Genomic DNA, 17,783 nt, shown 5'->3' with positions numbered 1-17,783 from the left:
TCTGCAGATATTACTGAATGATTTGAGTTATTTTTGTTTAGTTTACTTCAGTTTATCTTCTTTAATTTCATATTATTTTCATTTAATGTTTTTAGTTATCTGGATGTTAGAACTTTTTTATAATAAAGCTTTGTATACTTAATATAAGGGGGGGGGGGTAACTAAAGAAAATTACTACTTTGTTAGTTAACGCATATTTAACCAAAACAATTCAGTTTTAACGTTCGGCCCTGAGAAAGCTCTGAGATAAAAAAAAGAGGAATTGTTGGATTGAACAACTAATATATTTCATCATTTCAAAATCAGTAAAATGTATATCATGAACCACGATAATGGTTAATAATAGGGATCGCAAGGAATTGCATAAAACCCTAATAGAACGTTCGGGCAAAAACTTAAACAGTAAATATTTTGTTCAGACAACACTTTAAAACCTTTTTTTATTGACTACTAAGGATGTACACATATAAAAATGCACAATAAAGCACGCATGTTAGACTTACGAGGAAAAGAAATCCCGCTCAAAACGGCCCGTTTGTAATTATTATTATTATCTTGCCAGCTTACAACAAAAACGGCTTGGTACATTGTACCCAAACATTTTGCAAAATACTAAATAAGATAATACGAAGGTTGTAGGGGTATTGAAAAGTCGGTTTGTTTCTTCTACATTTTATATAAGCTAATTCTAGTGTAAACAATATTATCATTACCCCCTTGAAGTTAGCTTTCTTATAAACATCTGTTGTTCCTTTAAAAAGCTTACGTACAGGGTGAAATAGGAATTATCAGTCAATAATAGATGAACGTTAGATGACTGTAACATGTAGATACTAAATGCCTTGTACACTATACATTTGCTGTCTTTAGGGAGCCAACCCCTATATTATGTATGAAGTGAAGTAGTAAAAAAAATCAATACACGTAATATTGAATTTTATTACACACATTTGTATGCTAATTACTTTAAAAGACACGATGGTTTACTTAAAATGGTGTTTTAGACGTGTAAGTTTTATTTGAAAAGGCTGCTTTTCTACTAATAAAATTTTATCCGCGCTTAGTGGGACTTGTGTCTTAGTCTAGGCATATATTTGCCCATTGCTATGCATGATATATAGAGAATTTAGTTACACAGAAACTACAAATGCTCACTTTATTCTCAAAGAAATCTAATCTCCATGACAACCTCCAGCTGCAGCTTAACATTTTACATCTCGAATTAATGATATCAAATAATCAATAACTATAGTAAATCATCCTGAACTGTATCAGCTAGCTACTAGCTATGCTTTATTATCATTACAATATATAAAGTTGGCTACCATATCAAGTAATCCTTTGCCCATAGTTCAGCATAAGAAAGCCAGCAGACAAGATAAATAAAAAATTAGGAATTTAAAAACCTGCAAATAGGGATCGTAAAAAAAGTAAGGAAACAAGGCTGGAGATACTGTAGACATTATTTACCCAAACTACAAATCTCTATTTTGACTTCATTAAATGTAATTCTAGGTAACAGCATGTAGCCATAATAGGGGTTTGTAGTTTGATTAATTAATTTCTAAATTACCTCCAACCTTGTATTCTTACTTTCTTTTAGGGTCCCTACTTGCAGGTTTTTAAATTTCCAATTTTTTATCTATCTTATATATCTTTACATAGGTATGTTCGGGTACATTTTTCAAACTTTTGTGTGTGCACAGAATTACGTTACTTGACGTTTTCGTTAACAGGATATAAACATTTACAAATGTGCACTAATCTATCTTAAATAAAGGTTACATACCACAGCAATTGTCCAGTAAAAGGTCACACTTGCTTGACCCTCTCTCTGTGCAATGTCTTCCTAAAGTAAGATCGTACTCATGTGAATGGGTATTGTAGCTACTTGTATGAAGGCTTCTCTCCAGTTAACGTAGAAGGAGAATGATCATTGATGTAGGTAATTTTGTATCTTGAGATATCCCACTAAGAACTTTAATTTTGACTTACCCTATTATTCTAATTCCTGCCTCTGTCCTGTGCAGACATTAAATGTCCTCTCTGCTTCAACAGCCAGCAACGGTGAAATATTGTAGTTCTACCAGTCATATTCTAAAGAACATCATGGTTGGTGTTCGAATAGAGAGTTTGTTTATCCGTTGTTTTCTCTTACTGTTCGCACTGGATATAATCTCTGTTTAACTTAGCTTAAAATGGGCTGTGCATTGCAGATATTAAATACATGCCTGTTGAAAATCTACGTACCTGAATACCACAGACTAAGTTATTAATGAAATGAAAAAAAACAACAAATTGATGACTAGACCTATTTGTCTCAACATAAAGACTCTGAAAACTAGAAAGTGTAAGACAGTTAGTCACACTTCATTGTTGTTTATAAACTTTATGAACTCTGTTAAAAATGTGAATTTCCCGCCAGATACAAACATTTTAAGTTTAAGTTTTCCAGTGCGGATTCAAAAGAGTTGAATTATGTTTTCTTTCAATGACGAATAAACTACAAAATATTAATGTTATAAAACTGTTATTCTAATGTTAGCCCGGTTTATAACTGTATAACACAATAAGTAAGCAAGCAATGGCTTACAACACTTCCTATGTCTCTGCTGCTACTGCTTCCAGCTGCTCATTTGTGAGTGAAGTAGATCTGGTACACGTAGTTTATATTGCAACTGTTTATTCATTATAAATATTAATTTTTGGAGCACAGACAGTAGACTTCGCCGTGTGCTTGTGTGATTGGACAGTCTGTAAATCTATTTTGGAAGTTTAAGTATTATATCTATATTTTCTTCCCTGTTCGTTAGCTAATCGGGACAAAAACAAAACGAATTTCACATCTAAAGAAGGTGAAATGCTGTTGTCCAACTTCAGATTTAGTCCTAGGATATTATTGTAAAAACATTATGTGCTTGAATTGTGCTAAGTTAAATCGGAATAGCCATTTTGTACAAGGTCTCCCAAATGTTGGGTACCATTCTAACGTTGTTCCTTCACAGATTTTGTATATATTGACACTGCATGTGGAGATGACCTGGAAATAATGTTTTCAGTACTGTAACGATTTTTATGGTAAACATTTTGATCATATTCTTTAAACTTGTATAAAAAATCAGCTTCTGGTAACCGAATTTTAGTACACGCTGTATATCTGGAAACTAACTATTATACTTTAACACGTAGAATAAAAATCCGAAACTATTTTTGTGTTTAATAGCGGATCTTAATATTCAAATAAATCATAGAGCTTCAATATTTATGAAACGTATTTTGTACCACTTTTTTGTGACACTTAAATGATATGAATAACAAAGCAACATAAGCAAATGTTGTAATCATGCACTCCTATTGGACATTTTTCACATGACGTTTGATATACATGACCAACCATAGCTGACACATTGAGAGATTTTAGAGAGTTTTTATTTGGAACAAAAGCTTGCGCGGTCGTTGATATAGTCGTATGAGAGGTTTCTTCATTAGTGAATCACGTAAAAGTGGAGCAACCACCGCGAGCAACACACACGTCCTTCATACGTACTGCCACCTAGGGGAGATTTGGCATAACATGTTCTCTTCTTTTTGAGTTGTGGCCTGTGCAATGCATATAACTATAGTCAATTGATTGCTGAGTAATGAAAGCTGAGTCCTCCTACCTTTCATAATTTTTAAAAGATTTCTCCAGTATAAGATAAAACTCAGGTAAGAGTTTTCTGCTGCATCAAAAATATCAATAAATACTTTAGTTTTATATAACTATAATGTGGTTGTTTCTTTTTTAATAGTTACTCCATTCCCACATGAAATTATATTTATAATCATTTGGTTAGTTGTAATCTAATGCATCCTCTTTCAAACGTTTGACCATTTTATGCTTATTTGATACATTCTGGCATGAGATATGTAGTACAATTATAACACAAAAATGATGTGTGTCTCACTCCATGAAAAATCTGAATGTAGCCAGTATCACTTCCTATCTTATAGAAGCATATTACCAGTAGTCTTGTTATATTCACACAGCAGAATTAAATGAAATATCTGAGTTCTTATGTATCAGATTTATTCTTGTTTTCTGATCCTAGGTAGCAATCATGAAAAAAGTTTTTGGATGCTTAATTTTCTGCAAAAAGTTGTTTAGATATTTTGTTTCAGTTTATATACAGTTAATCTTATTTCGATTCTTTATTTCATTCGAATGTGTGTGTGTGTATATGTATGTGTGTATAAATCTTTTGATTTGTTAACGTTTTATTCCCTCTGCGTATATATTATATCCTCACGTGACCTAGTTTTTCCTTTGGGAACTTCTGAAATAGTGTCATTAAACCTCAGCCTTTTCTAAATAACATAATCGTAGAATTATTAAATGTCTTAATTTGATTATCTATCATCATATCCTATAGAGTCCTCAAATATCTTACGTTATATAACATCATATTTTATGAAGTCCTCAAATATCTTACGTTATATAACATCATATCGAAAACAGTCCCCAGGTATCTTACTTTGCTAACATTATATGTTATACGGCTATAGTGCCTTCAGATATCTTACATCACTACGCAACATCATTCCCTTAGAAGTCCTCAAGTACCTTACATTGGCTACACTATGTAACATCATAACGTTACAGTCCTCGGGTATCTCACAATACTATGTGACATTATGCCGTATAGAGACCTGGGTATCTTGCATGGCTTTGAAACGTCATAATTTATAAAGTCCCGTGTGTCTGACATTGCTGTATAACATTAAACTATTTAAAGTCCTCAGAAACTTTACATTGCTATGTAAAATTGTACCGTTTAACAGCCCTCACACATCTCAAATTGGTTATCTAACATCATACCTTATAGATTCCTCAGGTATCCTATACTGCCTATGTGATATCATATTGTATAGAGGTCTCAGCTATTTTACATTGGCTATGTAACGTTACAACGTGTAGAGTCCTCAGATATCTTACGTTAGCTATGTAATATCATACCGTACAGAGTCATCAGGTGTCTTAACTTGCAATGTAAAGCATATGCTAAAGAATCCACACGTATTTTATATAGGATGTGTAACATCATATCTAGAATTCTCAGATATTTTAACTTAGATATTTAACACCTTACCGTATAGGATCGCGAAATATCTTGCATTTCTATGTAACACTGGCTCAGCAGTAAGTCTGTGGACTTACAGTGCTAAAAACCGAGTGTCTTCAGGTATCTCATGTATGTTACCTTGCTTTCTAACATCACTCGTATAAAGTCCTGGGTGTCTTACACTGATACGTAACGTCATATCGTATATAGTACTCAGGTTTCTCACATTGCTATATAACACCCTGCCGTCTAAGGTTTTGGTATCTTACACTGGCTATGTTACGTCATACTGTTTAGAGTCCTCTGGTATCTTACAATTCGAGGTATCATTATATTGTCTAATGTCCTCAGGTATATCACATTGTTACGTACCTGAGGACTCTATATAGTTTGATGTTACATAACCAGTGTAATATATCTGAGAATTATATATGGTATGATGCTACATAGTAGTTTAAGATACTTGAAGACTCTATAGAATATAATATTACGTAACAATGTGATATACCTGAGGACTCTATATAGTTTGATATTACATAACCAGTGTAATATATCTGAGAATTATATATGGTATGATGCTACATAGCAGTTTAAGATACTTGAAGACTCTATAGAATATAATATTATCTTACATTGCGATCACATCATGCCGTGTAGATCCTTCGTGTGTCTCACATTTCCTAAATAACATCATATCATTTAGAGTCCTCATAAATTTCACATTGGGTATGCAATGTTAATCCGTATAGAGACCTCTTACATTGCTATATGCCATATTACACTATAGGATATTCGGGTCTCTTAAACTGTTTTGTAACTTCATTCCATTAAGAGTCCTCAGGTATTTTATGTTAGCTATGTAACATTATACCGTCGAGAATCCTCATGTACGTTGCACGAGATATTAACATCATAATGTATATAGTCTTCAAATGTATTAAGCATGTAATATCATACCGTATATGATCGTCAGGTAGCTTACAGACTCCTTGGGTATCTTATATCGGTTATATAACAGCATGCTAATTGAAGTCTGGGTGTCTTATATTGCTGCGTAACGTTTTACTATATCTTACAGTGTCCCGAGTGTCTTAGACTGCTTTGTAACATAATACCTACAGAGTCCTGGGTGTTTGAAACTGGTTTACTAGCATCATAACGAATAGAGTCTTCATTTACATTACTTTGTTGTGTTAAGCCTCACTGTATAAAGTCCTCAAGCGTATTACATTGCTATGTAACATCATTCCTTATAGAACCCTCAAGTATCTTACATTTGCTGTGTAACATTGTTCGTGGAGATCGTAGATGTCTTACATTGCCACGTAACATCATATCTCATAAAGTATTCAGGTATCTCACATTACTATGTAACACTATACCGTAGAGAGTGCTTGGTGTCTTACTCTTGCCTCGTAACACCATACCATATACAGTCCTCAGGTATTATGTATCACAGTTTCGTATACAGTCCTGTGTTTCATATCTTGACTATGTAGTTCAACGTCGTAATAGTGTAAACCTGTCACAATTTTCTCATTATTACTAAATAATGCAATATCATACAAACTACTGCTGTCTGGATTATTTACTTCAAGTAAGATATTTAATATATAAGAATACAATATGTCGTAATATTTTCTTCATTTGTCATCGTAATGTTAAATCAGTAACTTATTATTTTCATCCTCCCAAACCTGAAACTTTATTGTTTTCTTTCTTTTTAGATAAAAAAATCAGATATATAAATATATGTATTACTTATATGTTATGTTAAAATTGCTATCACAAAGTTGAGGAAGTTTCTGTGAGAAACATAACACTCTAAGGTCTAGTTTACTCGTATTATTTGTGTAATGAAGAACTTCTTGAACCAGAATCTTTCGAAAGAAATCTAAATGTAGCGAGCAGAGAACAAGTTGTTCACGTGTTTCTGGCACGAATCTTATATGGATTTCACGTGTTCGTGCTAATCAGTGATAATGATGACAAGCTATCAATCAAGAAGTGCGTATATCTTTGAACTGATATCTTTGGATCATCTTTTATTCACTAGTAAATAACATTTTTAGTCTTTGAGTTGTATAAAATTTCTCGTTTTTGAGGTCTTAAAGAGGGGTCACAAAACAAGGTTTAGCTTACGCTAATTCTCTTCAGTTATCAGCAAGTTGACCTTCTTATGAAGGAGATCATCGTAATCTCTGCCAGGGTTTCACTGAAATAGATTGATAAGTCCTTTTTACGAAAAATGAGATACGAATTTTGTTACAAATATATATATTTCTTAAATGAATTCGTAAGCCTAATAAGGTCCAAAGTGTTGACTACTGTATGCCATACTCCTTTCGTAAAATCCCGCAAGGTTTGTTCATTTCTAATCAGTATCTATATTTTTTTACAGTTGTCTTATTCCCCAAATAACGAATATTTTATTTTGCAGTTATTGGTTTTATTTAATGCATATTTATATATATTATAGTAAAAATAGCACGGTATGTAAGAGTTCCAGTTGCTGCACTAACAGTTGTTTTAAGTTGTTTAACGTAATCACAAAGTAATTGTTGTTTTAATATAAAATAATCTCTGCAACTTTTGTATATTCTAGATATATGTGAAACCTTAACTGCATTCTTCTTAACACTATTTGAAATAAAAAGCTGAACTGCTGTTAATGAACTTCACATGTTGAGCTAATCATAGTTCTTTAGAATGTGATGAACCTTTCTGGGGTATATCAATGAATAAGAACTTTTGGCACATAAGAAATATATATCTAATATTATGTTTGCTCTCTCATCAGTTATTTCTACAATTGGTGTTTTTCTTTGTTGAAATGTGAATCACGAATATTTGAAGGTGTTATAACTATTATATATTTCGAAGTATTGCAAATCCTGCTTTAATCAACAGGTCATTCATCCTTCTGAAACTTATTATTACGGCTTATTTTAACTAAACAATACAACTGTTTAGAAATCACTGAAAAAACAATATGTAATTAAAACAAACAAAGGCAAATAAATAAGTGAATAATGATTATAAAAAGTAACAAAATATTGCTATATAAGTTATGTCTAATGAGCTAAGACTGAGTTCTATACTTTACAAACATTCTTAAATTTAAAGATATAAATCCTAAAAGAAATAAAAACTGCACTGGATCGTCAGTTATGTACTTTTATTTTCAGTCGTGGAAGTTTCGACTCCTTAATTAAACTTAATGTCTCTCAAAATGGCAGACCCTTTCTGGTAAAAGCAAGAGTATCGATACAGAACGTATTTTAAAAAGAAAAAAATATTTAAATTTGCCAAATTTACGTTATTAATTCCAAGTATGAATTTCTTTGCTGAGGCCAACAAGCCTAATGAATGGAATGAAAGCTGGTTAAAGTTTGGAACTTAATGGGCATTTATAAACAACGTAACGCTCTTTCGGCTCTCTAGTGGGAAAGCGGCAAGTATACGGACTTACAACGCTAAAATCAGGGTTTCGATTCCCCTCGATCGACACAGCAGATAGCCCGATGTGGCCTTACTATAAGAACAAACATTTTTTTTTCAAAAAGTTCTAAAATATTATATAACAATGACATGAAAAAGAAAGCTATCATCTTATCTCAGTCTATTAATAATTTATTTTTAATATAATAAGGTAATACATATTATTTGAAGTTGGACATTATTATGACTTTCAAAATATGTCTAAGAAATATAATATTTAGGACAGATATAAAATAGTCTTTTCGCGTTACTGAAACAATAATTTTTAAAGTATTTACTAGTTAACTTGTCGTTCCCTAATGATAAGCTTCACAATGGTTACCTGCCCTTTGTACAACGGAGATCTCCATCTATTCCTTACCAAATTTATATATGGCCCCTAATCGGAGAAATATGCTCGTTGATCCCACCAGTACACTTCCTTGTCTTCAGTTTTAAGTTACCTAAATACAGCTAGTACTACGCCACCTGCAACTCAGGTTATAACAGACTCTTCCTCGCTGTGAATTGAATCATCTCAAGTCGCTCTGCTTCCTCGTGACTCTTTGTGAGACTGAATGATTTGTTTGTTTGTTTCTTTTGGAATTTAAATTTCGTGCAAAGCTACATGAGGGCTATCTGCGCTAGCCGTCTCTAATTTAGCAGTGAAAGGCTAGAGGGAAAGAAGCTAGTCATCACCACCCACCGCCAACTCTTGGACTACTCTTTTACCAACGAATAGTGGGATTGACCGTCACATTATAACGCCCGCATGGCTGAAAGGGCGAGCATGTTTGGTTGGATGAGGATTCAAACTCGCGACCCGCAAATTGTGAGTCAAACTTCCTAACCACCTGGGAAACTGAATGAAACGAAACTCTGTGTGTGTTTCTCCTTATTTACTTCAGGGGTGAACATAAAATAAATGAATTATAGCGTGAAAGTAAATGAATTATAGCGTGAACATAAAGTAAATGAATCATAGCATGAACATAAAGTAAGTGAATTATAGCGTGAACATAAAGTAAATGAATTATAGCGTGAACATAAAGTAAGTGAATTATAGCGTGAACATAAAGTAAATGAATTATAGTATGAACGTAAAGTAAATGAATTATAGCGTGAACATAAAGTAAATGAATTATAGCGTGAACATAAAGTAAGTGAATTATAGCGTGAACATAAAGTAAGTGAATTATAGCGTGAACATAAAGTAAATGAATTATAGTATGAACATAAAGTAAGTGAATTATAGTATGAACATAAAGTAAATGAATTATAGCGTGAACATAAAGTAAGTGAATTATAAGATATAGTAAATGAATTTAAGATATTTTCTCAAACTCCCCACCAACAACACAAAAAATAATGAAAAAGGAACCTGTTAACCGAATGTCTGGTATGTATTCTGTAGAGACAGTAGTAAAGTTGTCCTATTAAATGGTAGTTTGAAGATATCATAAATCAGCTACACTTCAGTAATGATGTCTGTAATATTTATCAATTAAATCTTACAAAAATTATAAAGGATAGATAGCCTCACTGCCATAAGTCTTATTTACAGACAGATATCACCTCTCAAACATTTTCGTCCCCAGACCACTTTGGTGGAGCAAAAAAACCCCGCGAACCACCACCTAGTGGTGCTTTTCACGAGACTTGCGTTTTGGGCCAACCCACGAACCACATTTTGAGAACCACTGCACTAAGCACACGAGGGTTCACGTTTAGCTGTCCATAATTTTGAACTAATAACTTGAGGGAAAGCAGCCAACCACAAGGGATTTGTCCGGCTCTTTGAATCGAATAATGGAATTGACTAACACTCATATAATGCACCCATAGCTGAAAGTAGTATGTCCAGCAGCATCGTGGCGCGAACCTTGGACCTTAAGATCAGCAATATAGCACATTAACCATTAGGTTACGCCCAGCCTAATACATAAGGATCTCTAGTCATATATAATGTTGATAGTATGTCATTCTTCCGCCAGTAAAGTATGCAAGGTGATGTCGACACAGAAACATGCTCATGACCTGTAACACCACAAATTGTAGTACAGTGTGTTGCGTGTTTGCTGGTAAGGCCTTCAGTAACAGTACATGAAACATACAGTCTTTCTTCAGTCATTGTTTGCAGACGTTGAGTGTAAAACTTATTAGCTTATTGAATGTGATATACAGTTGTTACTTATGTAAAGATTGAACTAAGATATTTATTTGGTTCGCTTGATATGGCCTATAGACATCGCCAGCACAAAAAAGCGGCGTTTTTCCAAATATCAATTACAGCTCTTTGTGATTATAGGTCAAAAAACAAACCTAACGTTTAAGAATACTTAAGGTATGAGGCGGCTTAAAGTCTCAGAATGTTGCATAATACATCTGTTTATGTATTCATGAAACAGTTAGAAAGTTAACGGGAAGCGTAAATAACCTGCAACCTTAATACGAACTGGTCATTATATTAGAATAGCGTATAGCTCCTCAAAAATGACGGGCCAAGTACTACCCCCCCCCCCCCATACCATAGTATTCATAGCTAACTGAAATAAATACATTTTGCGAAATCAGGCTTAACCAACAAAGAGGTAGAAAAGTGCAGTCGAGGCAGTCAAACGTGTGTAAATTCCTTTGTGAGCCAATCAAAATTAAGATCATTCATGAAATGAATTCATGGTGTATTCATGAAATAATTATTGGTAAAAACCAGTTAAATTAATAACTTCTAATATCTTCTAGCTACTTCTATCTCAAGCATTAACAGACAAATCACGGTACAAAAACTTAATGATTTATAGACGAATTACTAACATTTCTGTCTGTTGCACTGTATGCAAGCCTGACGTAAACAATAATTCTAAAAATTACCTGTTCTTCTAATTCTGTAAATGACATGTTCTGTACGTAGCTAAAAGAGATTAACTAGTTCCTTAAGTATCTAAATTAAAGATGTCAGACTTCCAGAAACATTCGCCTTTCCATCCATAAGAGGCATGTTTTTTCACCCCTTCCCTCCGACTTGGATCGCTGACCTCCCAGTCGTTGATCGATTAACCTTTCCCCTCAGTGATGAAGACTGTTACTAGCATGTCATGTGGGAGATGGTAACGATAGACTGTTTTGATTGTATTATTAAAGCAAACAAAATGGCGTGATATTTGGTTTGTAACCGAAATAACCGTGAGAGAGAGTAAAATCTCATTTTCTTTTTTAAACTGTTTTTTTTATGTGCCATCATTTTAAGTGGGAAATAGATCAAACATATTCAAACGTTACAATCTCATAAACCAGATCCAGACATCAGGCTGTACAAGTGTGTTTTCGTAATAAAACTGGTACGATCATCAATTTCATATTTCGAACTATAATTTCATATATCTAGTATTGCTTCTGATATTGAGAAAAAATTGACTGTCTCGTAAAAAAACAAAAACATAAAGAAAGCTTTTTCATAAGAGTCATAGAAGAAGCTTGGAATTCGCGTTCAAGAAAGGAATAGATTGAAGTGTGAAGTTGTAAGCAGTCAAAGTATTATAAGAAACAAGTTATGCATGTTCTTTCTAGGAGGTTTTAAAGAGTAATTGTTTCTTAGCTTATTTTGTCTTGGTAGTTTTAGCATATAGTAACAAAGAGAATGTACCTGATTATACGAGTACACGTATTTCGGAACGTGCACTATTACTATCAAGAGAAACTAGTAATCTATGTAGAATGCTAAAATTGAAATGAAAATAAAAAGTGTACCAGCAACCAATCAGTAAAACACGAAATCCTTTTATTAGCACTTCGTGTTTTTGTGTTTCATAAAAAAAAATGTTTCAAATATAAATTTCAGCATTAGCTCCATGATTTCTATAAATTGAGAAAGGCTATATGTAACCTGTTGGTTAACATGTCAGGTTGCGTATCGTAACTTCCAATGTTCTAGAAGTAACATGCTACTCAACACGCTCCACACTTTTAACTCTGGAGACGTTATAAGTGTGAGAATCAATCCCATTATTCGGTTGAGAATAATATGCTACTGTCTGTTTGTTCTCCCTCTGGTCATGAACGATTGTACTTCGGAGTCGCCCTTTAGTCCGTGTGTTGTATAAAGTTGAAAATTACAGATACCATATTACTGAGGAGTAGACTGTGCTTCAAACTCGAAGATATATATTTTTATTACCCAGTAAATGGTGCGATAAGCTTCAGTATCCATCTTGTTTGGAAATATGTATAGTAGCTATCGATAAAATTGCAGCACGATAGTTACCAATCAAAGCGTTAACTAAAGTAGGATACAGCTTAAATTATTTTTCTCTCTCTTTGCCGTGTACCACTGAATTTGAATATCATGCAATATTATTATTCTGCGTGAATCTGGCTGTATTTCTTCTATAAACTTTTATAAGTTAAGCTTAGGTCATTGACCATCACCTACCGCGTGGCAACACCAAACCTTTCTAACAAGTGTTGCACAATGTATGAGATTTCAAGGAGAACTTTTTTATCTTATACATAAATGCAACGGACTACAACATATGATATGCATTCACCAAATTATTATATATTCATTTCGTCTAAATATATAAATGTGTAAGACATAAAAATTGCTAACTACTCACACACACATTGATAAATAGAACATTAGTGAGAGTGAATAACTCCTCCAAGATCCCAGCAATGTCTCGCTGTGTATGACTTCAGTTATCCACTGAATTTTGGCTACCCCATACAGTGATTTTATAAGTTTTTACTCAAAAAGTTAAAAATCTTGATTTAATTAGTATTATTTTTTCCTTGAAATGAATTGTCTTTACGTGACCCCCAAACTTTCCGTCATACTTGGTTCTATTCCACTAAGCACGTATCTCATATAAGATAAGTTCTCAAAACTTACACAAAGAGGAATTAATCAAAATATCAAGCATTACGTTTTTTAAGCATTTCATCCAATTACTTTCTAAGAACTTCGATTATTGAGTGTTTGTAGTGGCTTTGATCTCCAGTTATGAAATCATAATCGGCTGAAAGGCGTTGTTCAAAGATAAACAAGTAAGAATATATTAGGCTACGCAAGCTTTGTTAAGCTGAGTTAATAAGAAAGTTTAGTTTATGGATTAGTGAGAAACATACTAAACAGATTTCTTAATTGTGTTGAACCTTCGTGGATATTTAGACCTATATTTAGTGAACCTGCATTATGATTATCGTGTCATAAAACTATAGTGTTTTCGAAAATCCTGAAGCCAAGTCGATTTTACTCCATTCTGTAAGCTTTTGAGTATCTGCAAATTACACATAGACGGGTGTTTATTTTATTAATCTGTTTTATGTATTCGAAGAGTACCGCTATTTATCGGTGATGCATCTCGATATTTCAAAGGTCAGAAAATATATTCGTTGTAGCTTTACCAGGACTGTTGTACAAAAACTAAAGTGTTAAATATCAATGGAATATTAACGTGGAGACCTGAAATATACTACAAGACCTACACCCATTTCTTCTTCGTTTTCTTTGTATAAGGCTACAAAGTTATTTTAACCCCTGTAACTTATGTTAGTATATTAGGGGGTGACTGCCTTCCCACAACTGGCTGCAGACAGCAAAAGGCAATAGAAGATGAAACGTTTGGGGTCAAAGCATTCCTAACCCCTGCTTTGACCTTTCATAACGACTAACTAGTTTGTATTTTGATAGTGTCTGATAGATGGAAGATCTCTACCGCCTATGGATGCTATGACCACAGACATTTTCCGTTATGAGTTGAAGGATAATTACAGAAGCTGGCACTGATAAGCTTTCTTTTATTTTCATGTTTTTGTTAGCTTTATAATACACATCTTGTTTTGGTTTATATATATATATATAGATAATGTTGTCTTGGTTTCTTTACTTCATGAATGAGGCATTCATTATTCCATGACGTAAATATACTAGTTTAGATCATATCTTTCAGATCTCTAAGAACTTCTGTTTGAAAAGATTCCATAAAAACAGATCATGACGTTTTGAGACAGGTGAAATAATTTATAGACACTATATGTTTAGCGAAAAATACAACCACCTAATCATATTACATTTTCATATGCAATAATATTAATTGTGTCTAGTGGAAACACCTGATGTATTGTTGAGAAAACATCAAAAGGTTTTCATTAAATAATGTTAAACAACACCTGTTTTAGGTGGAAAGATTTAAGGTAAATATTGTTAAACAACACCTGTGTTAGGTGGAAGGATTTAAGTTAAATAATGTTAAACAACATATGTGTTAGGTGGGAGGATCTAAGTTAAATAATGTTCAACAACACCTGTGTTAGGAGGAAGGATTTAAATTAAATAATGTTAACAACACCTGTGTTAGGAGGAAGGATTTAAGTTAAATAATATTAAACAACACCTGTGTTAGGAGAAAGGATCTAAGTTAAATGATGTTAAACAACACCTGTGTTAGGTGGAAGGATTTAAGTTAAATAATGTTAACAACACCTGTGTTAGGAGGAAGGATTTAAGTTAAATAATATTAAACAACACCCGTGTTAGGAGAAAGGATCTAAGTTAAATGATGTTAAACAACACCTGTGTTTGGTGGAAGGATTTAAGTTAAATAATGTTAAACAACATCTGTGTTAGGTGGAAGAATTTTGGTTAAATAATGTTCAACAATACCTGTGTTTGGAGGAAGGATTTAAATTTGTTTTTCATTGCAATGTCTGTTGATAGCGATCGTATGTTAGTGAATTTCAATTTTTTCATACAGAGATTCAGTACGCTATATCAAAACGAATTTGGCGGCTCACCTTGTCGTTATAGTTAATGTTGCCACGTCCGATCACGATGTATCTCACAGCCGTGAAACTAGACCAGGGGTCGGCAACCCTTCAAAGAAGGAGAGTCATTTATTTTATTTTTGTCTAAGACCAAAACATTTCGAGAGCCGCAATATGCCCTTGTGGTCTAACCTAAAAAAAGAAATCTCCCTTGGTGGAACAGCGGTAAGTCTTTGGATTTACAACTCTAAAATCAGCTTTTCGATTCCACTTGGCGGACACAGTAGATAGCCCGAGAGCTGTACAAGTCTCCTTAAAGAGCCATAGGTTGCCGACCCCTAAATTAGACAATGGCTATGCAGTGTAGTTTCAACTGCAAAAGTCTCTATCGTAAGGTTATCATGTGAAAGGTACACTAATATCCTCTGCTTGCTTTCCATTAGTCACCTAGAGCACGAGTACGAGTTTCCCAGCGCCTGTTTCAATAGTCCTATCGCAAATAAATACTTAGGCGACTTGACCGGTATGAACTGGCATGCATACTCGTTTAATAATCCAGTTGCTTAAGGTATGTGACGGTTGAACAGATATGACGTGAGAGCAACCTCTGTACACGTGACTTGTGTTGATTTTCCAGACGGAGTATCTTCTTGGTTATGTACTGTTGTCTTGGGCACGTCGATAGCTTTTGCCACTGGTATTTCAAGACGCTGCACAATGCCTACCACAGCTGGAGTACAACTTGTTGCAAGTCTCTTTCTGGAGGTCCTGGTGTCCCAATTTCAGCCATATTCCTTTGTTTTCCAATACCATTAAGTACAAGGGATATCCCCGATCTAAATATATCTTTAAGATATGAGTGTATGAATATTTTGCTTCGAGAAAGGGTCTTTACATACACTTCCAAGAGTGATCTCTTTTCGCTGATATTGCACTACCTACGAGTGCCAAACAAAGTCAAGATGTAGTTCTGGTACATTCCATTCTATCTTGACATTACATTGGCTGTGATTCTCATTGGACTTGCTGGCTTTATATTCAAAATTATTTTAATATAACATGCATAACCCTGTATAACAAATAAATCATCTTTCACTGAAAAGGAAAATCAACAAAACAACGAAACTACTAAACAAGCAACTGAGGTAAAACTGAAAATATAATATCTAACGAAGAATTTTACTGCATTCCTAGACTGGCAAAATCCTCTGCTATGTATAGCAGGTTCGCCTACTCAAGCCTCATCAGGACATCTTGGGTCAGCAAACCAAAGAAATACTCTGGCCTCTTACATTGGTAATTTGTATATAATATTTATGGGGATTTTGAGTCTTTTTTTGGTAGCCTAAATTAATTTAGGTGTTTTAATAATATTATGGTATTGCATCCAATTCATTACACGGTATTATACAGCTGATCAACTTTGAAATGATTTGATATATATTTTGTGTATGTATGTTACAGATGTGTATTGTTTTCACCAAAGGTAAAATTGAAAATACAATATAATTAGGTGCAATGCCCTAATATTACTCACACGCCTAAATTAACTTATGCTACTATTTGGTAGGTTAAAAAGGACCGAAAACCTTATAAGTATTACAGGTAATTGGGGTTAACCTCTTCAAAGTTTTTGTTCTTACTCTATGTCTTTCTCAGTAGGCCTGGCATGGTGTGGTGGTTAGGACACTCAACTAACAATCTGCAGGTTGCGGAATCAAAATCATTCAACGAACGTGTCCGCCCTTTCAGTTATAGGAGCGTTATAATGTAACAGTCAATCCCATTATTGGTTGGTATAGAGTAGCTCAAGAGTTGGCAGTGGGTAGTGTTGAGTATCTGCCTTCTCTCATGTCGATCACTTCCAAATTAGGGACACCTAGCACAGATAACCCTCGAGTAACTTTGCGTGAAATTCAACAAATAAACACTCCGAGTATATGAGTGAGTGCACAATGTTGGCAAGGAGTCGCTGAATTTTCAAGTCCTGCATTGGCAATAGCCAATATGAAAAGTGAATTTGCATATCAGACAGGCGGTAGCACTGGCTATGTACGGATGGCTCGGATTGTTCATCGAAATGGTATTTTGAATATCCATTAAATAGGTCATCAGAACTTTACAATACTATACAGTGTTTCCTTTTATTACAATATCTATGTAGTGACAGAATTACAAGTTCTGGGAATGTCTGTAAATATCATAGCAAAATTTTGAATTTCTTGTTCTTTCTTCTTCTGCTTCTTTTTTTTACACGACAATTCAAAAGCCAAAACAATGGTGTCAACCAAATTCGCTGAGGTGACATAGTTTCAAACAGAGTAGTAATTAAAAAAGTGTAAACGATGTTATCATTACCTCTTGAAGTTAGCTTTCTTACAGAAATTTGGTGTTACCGTAAGCTTAAGTACAGGGTGAAACAGGAATTACCAGCCAATA

At 33.8% G+C, this 17,783-nt stretch overlaps 1 protein-coding gene across 1 annotated transcript in view; it reads left to right on the top strand.

Annotated features, from left to right (window-relative positions):
• Positions 1-3,592: 3,592 nt before the first annotated feature.
• The window catches only part of LOC106460664 (receptor-transporting protein 4-like), a 46,280-nt gene continuing 32,089 nt past the window's right edge, over positions 3,593-17,783 (top strand). The window contains exon 1 of the mRNA XM_013920390.2: positions 3,593-3,708. The gene's annotated coding sequence lies outside the window, so the exon portion shown is untranslated. The remainder of the gene's footprint in view (positions 3,709-17,783) is intronic.

Source organism: Limulus polyphemus, unplaced genomic scaffold, assembly GCF_000517525.1.
Source record: "Limulus polyphemus unplaced genomic scaffold, Limulus_polyphemus-2.1.2 Scaffold812, whole genome shotgun sequence".
NCBI classification, from domain to species: Eukaryota; Metazoa; Arthropoda; class Merostomata; order Xiphosura; family Limulidae; genus Limulus; species Limulus polyphemus.
This window is presented reverse-complemented; position numbering and strand designations above follow the sequence as displayed.